Genomic DNA, 12,860 nt, shown 5'->3' with positions numbered 1-12,860 from the left:
CCCAAAAGTTAGTGGATTAATCATATCCACCACCGCTTGGACTTTTTGACAATGGTTAAATTCCCATTTTGGTCCCTTTACTATTTTAAATCTATAGCAATCAACTTTTACCTCTTTTACAATTTAATTCTTTTACCGTAATTAAGCAATAAATCATCAAAATTATTGGACCAAACTTCAATTCACATGTAATACGACTCTATGATACGGAAATGAGGTCCTAATACCTCGTTTTCAATAACCACTTGACTTTTGAACCGAAACACTTATACTAACTTTTAATTCAATTAGTTAAAATTCCTTAAATTAAAATTCAATATAAAAATTATTATTGACTAGTATAATTTAAATACTAATTATGCAAACTCACTCGTTGGATTTGTGGTCCCAAAACCACCGTTTTTGACACTAGTGAAAAATGGGCTATTATATAACTTCTTTCTTTATCGTTTTTAGGGGTTACACATTGAGGAAAAATGTGTTAACTAAAGTGTGGGGTGTAACATAGAAAATTTATTTTAAATTTTTATGGTGTTATTTGATTTTTCTTGCCATTTGTGTGCTTGAGCTTGTAGAAATACAAGTGATTGGTTAGGAGCATGTACACAATTTACAATAAATTTGGCATGAAGATAGATGACTTTAATTATTATTATTTTTAGAATAATATGTTCTATATATTACATTGTAAAATAAGTATTAAGCAATTGAATGTACCAAATGATATAGAGAATACAAGGAAACGAGCATGATGACATGAATGATAAATTGTTGAATTTGTGGTTGTTTGGTTGATTAGAGTTGTGAATATTGAGATACTTAGGGATGACTTAAGTAATTGTTTGATATACATCTAGAGCAAAAAAGCTAACCCTTTTATTTATCTTTAGTACCTAATTTTGAGCCAGAAAACTTTTCTTGATGAACCTACGTACAAAACCCGAGCCAAAATATCAATTTGTACTTACCCTTTTTCTTTGGTGATGAATTGCACGGCTATAAATGTTTGGCCATACGTATTAAGGGTTAAGTAGATACATTATGGCAGATTTTGTAAAAATAGAGTGAAATAGGAGGGATTAGTGTGATATAGTGATTATAGGTTAGCCAATATGTGCAATAAAATACAAATTCAAAAAGAAAATCAAAATGAGTAGAAAAAGGTACTTGAAAAGTAAAAGCATTTGTGAGTGAGATCTATTGAAAAAGAAAAATATGACAAAGTCATAAAAGTAGAAAAACTTGTTCATTAGTGCAGAAAAGCTCTTGAGCTAACCGTAGTTGTTATATTATGGTGTGACTTTACCTATGTGGAGAAATAAATAAGGTGAAAGAAGGAGAAATAAGGCGGTGAGCGGGAAAGGGTTACTAAGGAGGAGAATAGGGGACAATATGATGTGCCAAATATTTTTGTGCCTGAAACTATTTGATACTTACTACTATTGAAATCCATACATGTCTTAAGCCTTAGAAGGTTACAAGCCGAAAAGCCCTATTCGATCTAGGTAAACTTATTCACAAATCGAAATTATACTAAATAATTACATTATTGACTGTTTGTAGGCTGCCAAGATAATCAAGTTACTTGTATAATTTATTGATGGATTCATGCATTTGAGACCATTATTGCTTGTATGCTTTGTAATAAAATGAACTTAGATGTTTGACATCAAAAGTGGTAAGTCAGTTCTATTTCATGAAAAGATTATGTGTGAGTAGGAAATGCCTACTCATATGCACCAAAGCTAACATTTGTACCATATTTTCTCAAGGTTTGTCTTTTCATTTATTATTTTTCTTGTGTTGCTTGAGGATAAGAAATGACTTAAGTAGGGGGTATTTTAATCTGCTGTAATTCGATGTAGCATATTAACCTAGTTTTTGCACTTTAGGAGCCTGAACATGAGTATTTTAGTTAAGTTTAATTACATTTTCAGAAGTATTAGTTAAGTAAATAAAACATGCAATTTGAGTCCTTTATTGACCTTAGGGGTCGAATGAGGCCTAAGGGTGAGCTAATATACATTGTGAGTGTTTAAGAGACCATTAGAAGGCGTAATAACTCAATATTGGTTACTAGATTACAATATGGAGCATGCAGTGTCACAACATAGAGAGCAGAATAGGGAATTCTGAGACTACCTTCAATATCACGACACAGCCTGAGGATGTTGCGACATACCCTTGAAGTCACCCTAAAGCTGAACATATTGCCCTCGATGTCGCGACACAAGACCTGGTGTGTTGCGACATCGCCTCTATATGGAAAATAATTATGAGCCAGGGGCATTTTGGTCCACACAGTCAAACATTAAACATGAGGATGACAATTGACCTAGGGTTAAGGACGGCAACCACCTTTAAGTCTATAAATAGGCTCATTTAGCACATGTTACAGACACCTTTCATGTTGTATAATTTTCTCTTTAGATTAGTCTTTAGTTTTTCCTTTTCTTAGGTTTTATTTACTATCAAACTATGTTCATGTTATTTACTTGAAGAAATTAGATTCTAGAATTACTGTTAAACTTTGTGAGGATTTTACGCTTAATACAAATTAGGCTTCTTCTAAACTCTATTCTTGAATTGTTCTTTATGTTCATTCTTTCATTCAAGTTTATATTGTTTATTAGATCCATGAGGAACTAATCCTCCTGTGGAGGATTGGAGAGTAGAGGTATAAATAATTAACTGTTTTGTAGGAATTTCTTAATAGATCAGCTGTTTAGGAAAGGAAGAATCTAAAACCTAGACCTGATAACCTTAGGAAGTCCTCAAGGTGGGAATAAACCCAAATTTTGTATGGCCTATCTGTGAACACCTTAAAACTGAACCAGTTTGGACTATGAGATCGTAAGATAAGTAGTTCTTGCAAACTCAGTATTTTAGTAGACGTATCGAAAGATCCTGCTAGGGTATTGACTAGTTAATTGAATAAGAAAACCCAAGCTGACAATTGATTACGAATGCCAAAGAGAGCTAATCATATATGCCTAGATTTGATACATATTCAATTATTTCATTTATTAATTTTCATTTATTTAATTTGCTTTTATTTCCTTGCTTATTATTTTTAGTATAGTTTATCATAAACCTTTATTTTAATTCTTCGTACTATAATTCGATTAAACTACTATTTAGATCTATCAATGTTTAAATTAGAATTAATTTAGTGTTTGCCTCCCTTGGGTACGATTCTTAGAGTACTTACCTACTCCATTGTAAATATATTATAACCTAACTCATATTCTTGCAGATACTGTTTTTCCCCATCTTTTGTGCAGCATTTCTACTCTGGATGTTGGTACGTCCGGAGGCGGCCAATCGTCATCTCTCTTTGCTTGAAACTCTTCAGCTCCAAATTTTGAAATCTGATCTATCGGAGGTCTATGAATGTTTACCGTGTTGGGACTCTTAAGACAAAGGGGTGCCACAGAAGGTACTGTAGGGGATAAAGGTTAAGGAGCCGCATGATTAGTTCGCAAAAAACTGTGTATACCACTCATTCAGCATTTGGAAGAAGCCACCTTGCACCTCACTTTCTGGCCCTTTCGGGGTGGGCACGCTCTGAGCAGTTCCTTGATAGGAAGTAAGAACATTGTTGTCTACCTTGTCAGATACGACACGATTAAACTTGGCCAATATGATTTATCTATAAGAAAGTAGATTCAAATTAGATAAGATTGTATCACACAGTAGGAGGTTATTATGGCGTGTACTTCTAGACTCGATACGCGCTACGTTCAATCCTAGAATCAACTACATAATAGCTATGATACCATTCAATATAACACTTTTTGCCTGACTTGGTCATTAGGTTTGAGCTATAGAATGCTACAATCGAAAATGGGAACAATTGCAAACATTTAACAAACAACTCAAGTAAAAAAACCAAGAACATCTATCATTTTAATCATTCAGTATAAATTAAAACCTTTCTCAAGCCTTATACGAGCTTAAGTGAACTCTAAAATTGACTCAAGATCGAAGAAGAACCAAATTGTAAAGTTTCAAAAATTTAGGGACGATGTTGTGACATCACTACCTCTACATCAGGACATCACTAAAATAGTATGTCACGTTATAACGTCGAACCACTCAAAGTCGTGACATCAAAAACTGTTTACCGACATTGGGACGAGGGGAAGTTTTCGTCGGGACAAGGAACCTATTTTGGAGCAAAATAGACCAGTTGACATTTACTTCATACCATATTTCAGAAATAGCCAAATGGGATGCATTAAACATAACATATACCCACTCCAAAAATATCAAATTTATTCCAAAGCACACCGTTTGACCATCATCCCAAACATCTAAACCCATATGCCATAATTGACACCAATTCACATGAAAACTACATATGTTTTTACAAGCTATTCAACATTCATCTCCTCAAATCAATTCACATTCAATTATGCATCATTAGATACCATTCACACATAACACATCATGTTACTGAATACAAGTACATATGCCATTTGCCATTTACATCACAAGTTCTGTAACAACCAGCCAGTGAAGTCTCGGTATCTGATTATTATTTACAGTATTTTGGTAAATTAAAAGTAGAGATGAGTTAGTAAATTGTTTGTTTTGATTAAGAATAAAATTCTTTGTATGTGTCTTTTGGCGAACTCTTAGCTTAGTGAAGATCGGTGGTTTGGTGGACTATTACATTAAGTGTACGCCACCCAGATGCTTTGGTAAACTTGCTTGTTTTACTGTTAAATAGATTTGTTTATTATTTTAGTAAGATAATTTAGTTAGTTAAATTGAGACTTAGTTACAATGGAACTAAGCTACTGAAGATGAAAAGACTTAAATTATGGTAAGCACACTTAATCATAAGAATCAAGAGTGTTAGTGGAATTATCTGATTTTTCCACTAAACCTTGTCTCCATGCTTAAGAATATAAGCATACCAGTGCCTTCACTGATTGCATTTTCTTTTTATTCATCTTCCTCCTTGATTTTCCTGACATTTTTTGAAACTTAAGTCTATAAGACCTCTCCAAAGTTGGGTTCGCTGTAGTCAACTAACTTATACATTTGTTTCAGCTCTCTAGTAATTTTGATGAACCCTAGGATATTTTTGAAGTTATTTATGTATTTCTAGTTCTGCATGCATAAGTATAGATTGGTGTGAAAGGAACTAAACTTCTTGGTTCTGGGTTAAATGTTGATAGTTCTTGCATGCATGCTTAGATTAGATAGAGTTGTGATCTGATATGTTGAATTATCCCTATTTTACCTCAAGAAGTTACTGAAGGTCCAAGTGATAAAGGTGAAAGACCTGTTATATAGACTTTGTTATATTTCTATTGAGTTTTGTCTTACTTCATGTGTTGTGATTATATTTACTTTATAATATTGTAATGCAAGTACTCTTACTTTGTAAAGGATGATTATTGTATATGTACGAGTAATGTTTATCTTTTCAGAGTTGTCAGTCTGAGTTTATTATGTCTAGGATAAGAAGTATGAGCCATTTTCATGTTAATTCACTACCATTTGTTTTTAATATGAATGAAATGATATGGACTGATATGTGGAGATATCATTAAGGACATAGGTTTTGTCTAGCCTCTGGTAGGGAAAATATATCGCAAATCGGATTGACAGTTCACAATAAAACATGCTACTAAATGACATTGATAAGGAGAGTTATAAGGAGTGAATGTATATGAATGAACTGAAACCATATGGAATGTATCTGGCTCTGAATTCTGGGTATGTGACTTACATGAAAAAGGAATGTCTAAGTTATGTTGTGTTGGCGCATTGTATTCACCCTTGTGATACGCTTTTGGTGTACTGAGTTTGTCTGAGTTCTGTATATGCAATTGGGCATACTCTATGATGTTGAGATATTCCTTTGAAATATTGGATTTTGCTATTAGTATTTTGCTTAAGATCTCTGTAGAACTCACTAAGTTCTTTTAAACTTACCCTGTTACCCTTTCTTTCTCAGGCCTACTGTTGAAGGAAGACTTTCTGAAGAACTACACTAGAGGACATCTATTGCTGTGAGATATCTGTTTATTTGTACTATGCATGATAAATTGGGGTGATGTCTAGTTGTATTTTGAGAAGGATTTGTACTTGAAACTTACATGTGATAAACTATGTTTTAATAAAATTTCATTTAAGTTTATGGAACGATTTCATAGTATTGTATTTCGAATGATGAAATCATCTTATTGAAGTTTATACGCCATTTGGTTTATATTTTATTTTAGTATTTTATTAAAGGTTTAATTCAAACACTACAGTTTTACAAGGTTTACGCCGAAAACAGTTTTAAAGATAGACATTTATATGTAGTCACACGTCATACTTAGATCCTCTAAGGGATCGGGTTTGGTGTGTTACAAGTTCATTGTTAACTAAATTTCCAAACCAAAATTATCATGTTAAGGTAACATAACAACTTCTAGGTACATGCCACATATAACAGAGCTTAAATTAAATAGTTTTATAACCGAAACATGCTAGATATAAATAAAGCACAATAATTTATTCTAATACTCATACAAATAGTAGTTGATTAGGCTAACGAAATATAAATAAAAGAATAAGAGATATGAGTAACCTCATGAATAGATAGATATATGTGCAGTTCTAGAACAATCTCCTCTTGCATTCGTCTCCAGATCAGAACAGGAAAAATTTCGTCTAAGCAAACATAAAAATAAACTAAAGCTAAGAACTAAATAAAGTAATATTGTCTAGGTCTAGGTCCAATCCCCGTCTAATGCTGTTATAAAGGTGTTTATATTGGCAAATACTAAATACCTTTGATACTTTGAGTACAAGTAAGAAATAAAATCTAAGAAAATCTGTCAAGATACGGTTATGACGTCAGCACTACATCATGATGTTGTCCAGGCTGTGTTGCAACACAGGACGCTAGTCGCGACATGCACATCCCTGTGTTGCATCATGCACCCTTATGTGTGACATAGAGGAACTTGTGTAGCAACACTCACTGTTTTGGCCTAGGATTTTCATTTTTGACTTCGAAGTTCTATGTCATGACACGATCGTCATTCTTTGTATTTTTAGGCCTAAAATGGTATCCTGCACACTTCAAATAACCTATTAGTTGTAACATCCCTAACCCGTATCCGTCGTCAAAATAGGGTTACGGAGCATTACTGGAGTTTTCAAATCAAATGGACATAAATTTCGAAATTTTCAAATCATATCAATAAATAAATTAAAACTAATTCAATACAAACATATTGTCCCTTAAATTAGCCCTCGAGGCCCTAAATATGTGTTAGAAACAAGTCGGCACTAAATCGTAAACTTATAGAATTTTTTGAAAAAGGATAAAAGTTTTCAAATTGCAAGGTCACATGGCTGTGTGGCTAGGCCGTGTGACTCACACGGTCAAGAGACACGTATGTGTCTCAGGTTATGTGGACATTCGAAGTAGGGACACACGGCCATGTCCTAGCTCATGTCCGTGCCCGTGTAACTCACTGACTTGGGTCACATGGCCAAGCAACACGCTCATGTTCCAAGCCGTATACCTTTCGAAATAACCTCACACTCCTGTGTGCCAGGCCGTGTGCTAAGCTATGTAACTGCCTGACTTATAACTCTTTGAAAGCTACAAGGGACAGATGGCCGTGTGTCACACACAGCTAAGACACACGCCCATGCCTCTACCCGTGTGGATGAAAATAGGTCATTTTAGAAGCCATTTTTCTCACCCAACTATGCATGTACTTACAACCAAAATTGCGCATATGCACAAGCCATAACAAGGCACCAAAATCTTGCATAATTAAGCTATATACATATGGTATAATTTCATACAACCAAAACGCCCAATGACACCTCAAATAACAACATTTAAAACATGTAACAATATAAACACATATTAGTCAATTGTTTAACTAATGCTTAACCAAGTTTATACCATATTGTACCATTTGTTTTACCAACCAAAAACATACCAAAAAGGTACTAAATATACCATTCAAAAATTAGCTCCAAGTAGTTATATAATGCACTTATAACTAATACACCAAATTACCACATTCACATACCTCATAAAAAAATCTACCATATGCATATTCACCCTATCCCACCTTCAACCATCTTTCAAGCATAACAAGCCAAACATTAACCATTCTAAAGCTAATATTTACATGCCAAAACTATATTTATTACACCATAAAAATACCATGATTCAAGCCAAACCAAATGACCATTTCAACAACCAAAATACATGGCTAACATTAGCCAAAATACCTATACATGCCATAATAATCAAATAAAACATCCATAAGTACCGAAAGAGCCGATAGATAGTGTGATAGATCTCTGACAACTTTCCAACCTGAGCGAGCTTCCGACAACTAAAAACACAGAAAAATAAACACAAAGTAAGCATGTCATGATTAGTAAGTTCGTAACAAATATAGTCTAAATTTACCAATACATTAAACAACTACAATGCATGTATATCCCAAATCAACATGAGCACATCTAATTCGAAAACTCTTATATATACATTCTTACTTTTAATTTCTAAAAAGGTACACATTACCTACCTTTCATCATATTAATGTAAATTTGCATTGAAAGCTCTTACCGAAGCTCACACAAGCTAATAATATGATGGTTGACACATCCCTTACGTAATTCAGTAACCAAAGTTATCCCTTTCATAGTTCGATGGGCGAAGCTATCCCTTTTCATAATTTGATAGTCGTCACCATCCCTTTTCATAGTTCAATGGTCGTCACCATCCCTTTTCATAATTTGATAGCTGAAGCTATCCCTTTTCATAGATTGATAGCCGAAGCCATCCCTTTTCATAAATTGATAGTTGAAGTTATCTCTTTCCATAGTTCAATAGCCGAAACCATCCCTTTTCATAGTCCGATGGTAGTCACCATCCCTTTTAATAGTTAGCTGGTCATCACCTCCCTTTACATAATCGATAGCCGAAGCTATTCCTTTCCATTCGTTGATGATTGACGTTACGTCGTTGGATTTTTTTCATCAACACTCAATTTAATATTATACAATAATAGTATTCAACTCATAAAATAAAAACGAAACTTAAATGTACGAACTTAAACGTAGAAAAAATAAAGTCGACTAATTCGAAGCTTTTTTCTTGCCTCGATCTAGAGCCGTACATGATTTATCTTGATCTAAATGAATAAATTCAGCTCAATTCAATAATCACTCTAATCAATTTAACTCAAATTCATATTTTAGCAAAATTACAATTTTGCCCTTATATTTTTTATGTCTTTTCAATTTAGTCCATAGCTCATAAAAATGGAAATTCATAAAATTCATCCTCAACTCACTATAGCCAAATTTCATATAAATCCTTAGCCAGCCCTATATTTCATTTATTTAACAAATTTACCAAGTACATTTTCTATCTTTCAATTTAATCCCTATTTGTCAATTTCATTAAAAATCACTTTAACAAATGTTTATTTAACAACAACTAATCATTTTATTCTAAAAATCATCAAAACTCATACACATTCATTAATGGAAAAACCCTAATAGTTTAACAGTTTCACAAATTAATCCCCAGGCTAGCTAGATTAAGCTATAACGATCTCAAAAACATAGAAATTATTAAAAACGGGAAGAAAAATTACTCACATGCAAGGTAAATATATCTAGCCGAATGTTCAAGCTTCAAATATGGCTTCTTCTTCTAAAATTTTTGGTGGTGAAGATAAACCAAGAAGATGACAACACCTTTTACATTGTTTTCTTTATTTATTTTCCAAATTACTTAATTAACCTTAAATTTAAACTAATTAAAACATCAATCTCATGTCTATCTTTGACCACTAATAATAAAAATGGTTTAATTACAACATCAACCCTCTAACCATTTAATATCATGACTATTAGATCTCTTTAAGTTATAGAACTCAAGTTTTGCACTTATTGCAATTTAGTGCTTTTTATCGAATTAAGCATGTAAATGGTAAAATTTCTTAACGAAATTTTTATACGGTAATAATATCATGTCGTAGACAATAAAATATTAATAAAATAAATATTTCAACCTCGGATTTGTGGTCCCAAAACCACTATTCTGATTCCACTGAAAACGGGTTGTTACATTAGTCATTCCTGAGGCCTGAGTTCGCCTAACGGGTTGTCAAAACACTTAAAACATGCGTAAAAAATGTTTATTTTGCAATAATTTATATCTAAGCTAAGAAATGTGAAAATGCAATAAAAGATATGAAAATGACTAGTAAACAAGCTCGTTAAGTGCCAAAAAGTACTTAATTTGCCACTACAATTTGTGATAGATCAAGAACACATTATGTTCTTTTGAACTTACCTAGCTTCCTTTATCCCTATTTCAAGTATTTTTGGGTGGTTGCGAATTCTTTGAAGGGATACAGCCAGATTGCTAACTCAATTTTTAGCCATTCATTTGCTTAATTTGTAACATGCGTATATCGGGGTGGCTCGTAGTTCAGTCTGTTTTGTTTAAACTTTGTACAAAGTGAATTTGGGTTGTACCTTCAATCATTATTTTGTATAAGTTGAATGTTATTGGCACTTCACCATATTTTGCCTTACTCTTATATTTTACCTTGGGTATATGCCCTAACAACCATATTTTTCCAAACGACATTTCTAAAACTTATTCGCTATTATATATTTAATGGCTTAATGAGCAAAACATTTTTTTCCGGTATTGTGTGATGTTTTCAGTCTTTTGGTAACACCACCATTCTTTGGTCTACCCACCGAATTGGGGGTGTTATAGTTGATGTCATTCATGCTAAGCTTGTTTACTTAATGTGGGTGATTGTGTATTTTGGGTTACAACAATATTTTGAGCATATTGCTTTAGTTCATGTATGGGGTCTTAAACTATGTATGCATATATGTTATGGCTTGATGACTAAGTTTTGAATAGGTTAGAGGATGGTATGAGGTTAAATTTTAGTTTCAATTATGGCATTTGGATGATCACATGTTTTGATAGTGATTTGAGTTTAGTTTTAGATGTTTTAAACTTGATTTCTTGGGAGTCATAAGTGCATGATTTGATATTAAGCTTCTAGGTGGCAAAAAAAGTGAGTTTTTAGGTGATTTTTAGCCCCTAACATAGTTATATCGATACTTGAGACTAGTTGTATCAAAACAAGTATAACCAAATGCAAAAAGTTATAGTACCAAGGAGTTGTATAGGTACAAGTCCCCACTTGTACTAATATATTTATTCCAAAAAAGGGTCCTTCCACTATTTTGAGTTGTTTTGACCCTCGGAGTGTAACGCCCTCAACCTAATCAGATTCACTAGATCTAAATCTTAGGTGTTACCACGCGAAAATAGACATAAATTTACAAGTGATTAATAAAACTTAGAATAATTTATGTTTTCAAATGAATACATAAATGTTAAAGAAATATATATAAGGACAAGTAGAGAGATTTAATTACAAAAGTCATCACCTAATATCATAACTTTTTACATTTATCCTAAATAAATACTCCTATGCAATGCTATTGATCCGTAAATGCCACCAAACATGCTCTGTATGCATAATAGATTGATACGCCACTCCATTGGCATAGTTCTGGCATTGTCCTTCTTGGTGTAGGCTCACGTCGTCAAACCTGTAACATAATATAAAATATAGATAAGTTCTCAAGAACTTAGTGAGAAAATACATAGCTCTTTACCTTGACTAATACTTGAATGTATTAGTTCATAATTCATTATAACGATTACCCCATTCATAGTCTTTTAACTTTACTTCTGTTGAATACTTTATCGAATTCTGATCTTTTAAATATGCTAGTTACCATGCCTTACTCTAAATTCATTTGTTTCTCATTGATGACTTCGATTCTTTACTTATATCCTTCAATCTAAACATTCATATATCCTAACCTATTTTCTCTTTAAAGATCCATACGACTCAATATATCATTACATATGCATGCTCAACCCAAAACTAATGCATAATCACCTATCATGAATGAGCACATACATAGTTGGCGGATACAATCTTCAAACATATAGATACAAACCTTTAATCAGAATCATGTTTTCAAGATTGTCTCATTTCTTCTCTGTATCTTTTCAATTCACTAACTTCAGTCAAATCTTAGCCTTATATAGTACTTACCGTGTAACTTATAGATATATTATAGCATACTGCTTTAGTAATATAAAAAATCATATAGAACATGCAACAAAGCTTCCAAATCAAGGTATGCCACAAAGTTAGTCCATTCAGAGTTCGCCACAAAGGCTATTCTTTCAGAGTTTGCCATAAAGGCTATTATTTCAAAGCTCGCCACAAATAATATTTTTTCAAAGTTCACCACAAAGACTATTCTTTCAGAGTTCGTCAAAAAGGCTAACAAAATGCCACCTAGATGTTTCAAGACTATCGTGGTTATGATATAGATTTTCCTAAACTCTCATCGCGTGAGATTTGCCCATCACCGCTTCAGGAGACGTAGAGAACCCCCAGCGACATACGCTGTCCTTAGTTCCTTTTTTAGCGATTGCCATGGCCATGGACTTTTCCTTTAGAGTTCTATATCAGAGTTCGTGTTTTCTATGCTGATGGTCTTCGACATATACCACCGCGGTGACCGGGCACAGACTCTCTTTATAGATTTTTCATGCACTGACATAATTTAAACCCAACACTTTAATTCCCTAACATACACCCTAAAGAACACATATCTCACAGCATACATTCCAGGTAGGCATAGACAACCATACTTCAACATCATAGTAATCATACACCACTCATCACATACTTGAACTTATCAGATTCCATACCAAATTTACATACCATCCCCAACATACATTCATA

The sequence above is a fragment of the Gossypium raimondii genome, chromosome 1, assembly GCF_025698545.1.
Source record: "Gossypium raimondii isolate GPD5lz chromosome 1, ASM2569854v1, whole genome shotgun sequence".
Classification (NCBI taxonomy): Eukaryota; Viridiplantae; Streptophyta; class Magnoliopsida; order Malvales; family Malvaceae; genus Gossypium; species Gossypium raimondii.
This window is presented reverse-complemented; position numbering follows the sequence as displayed.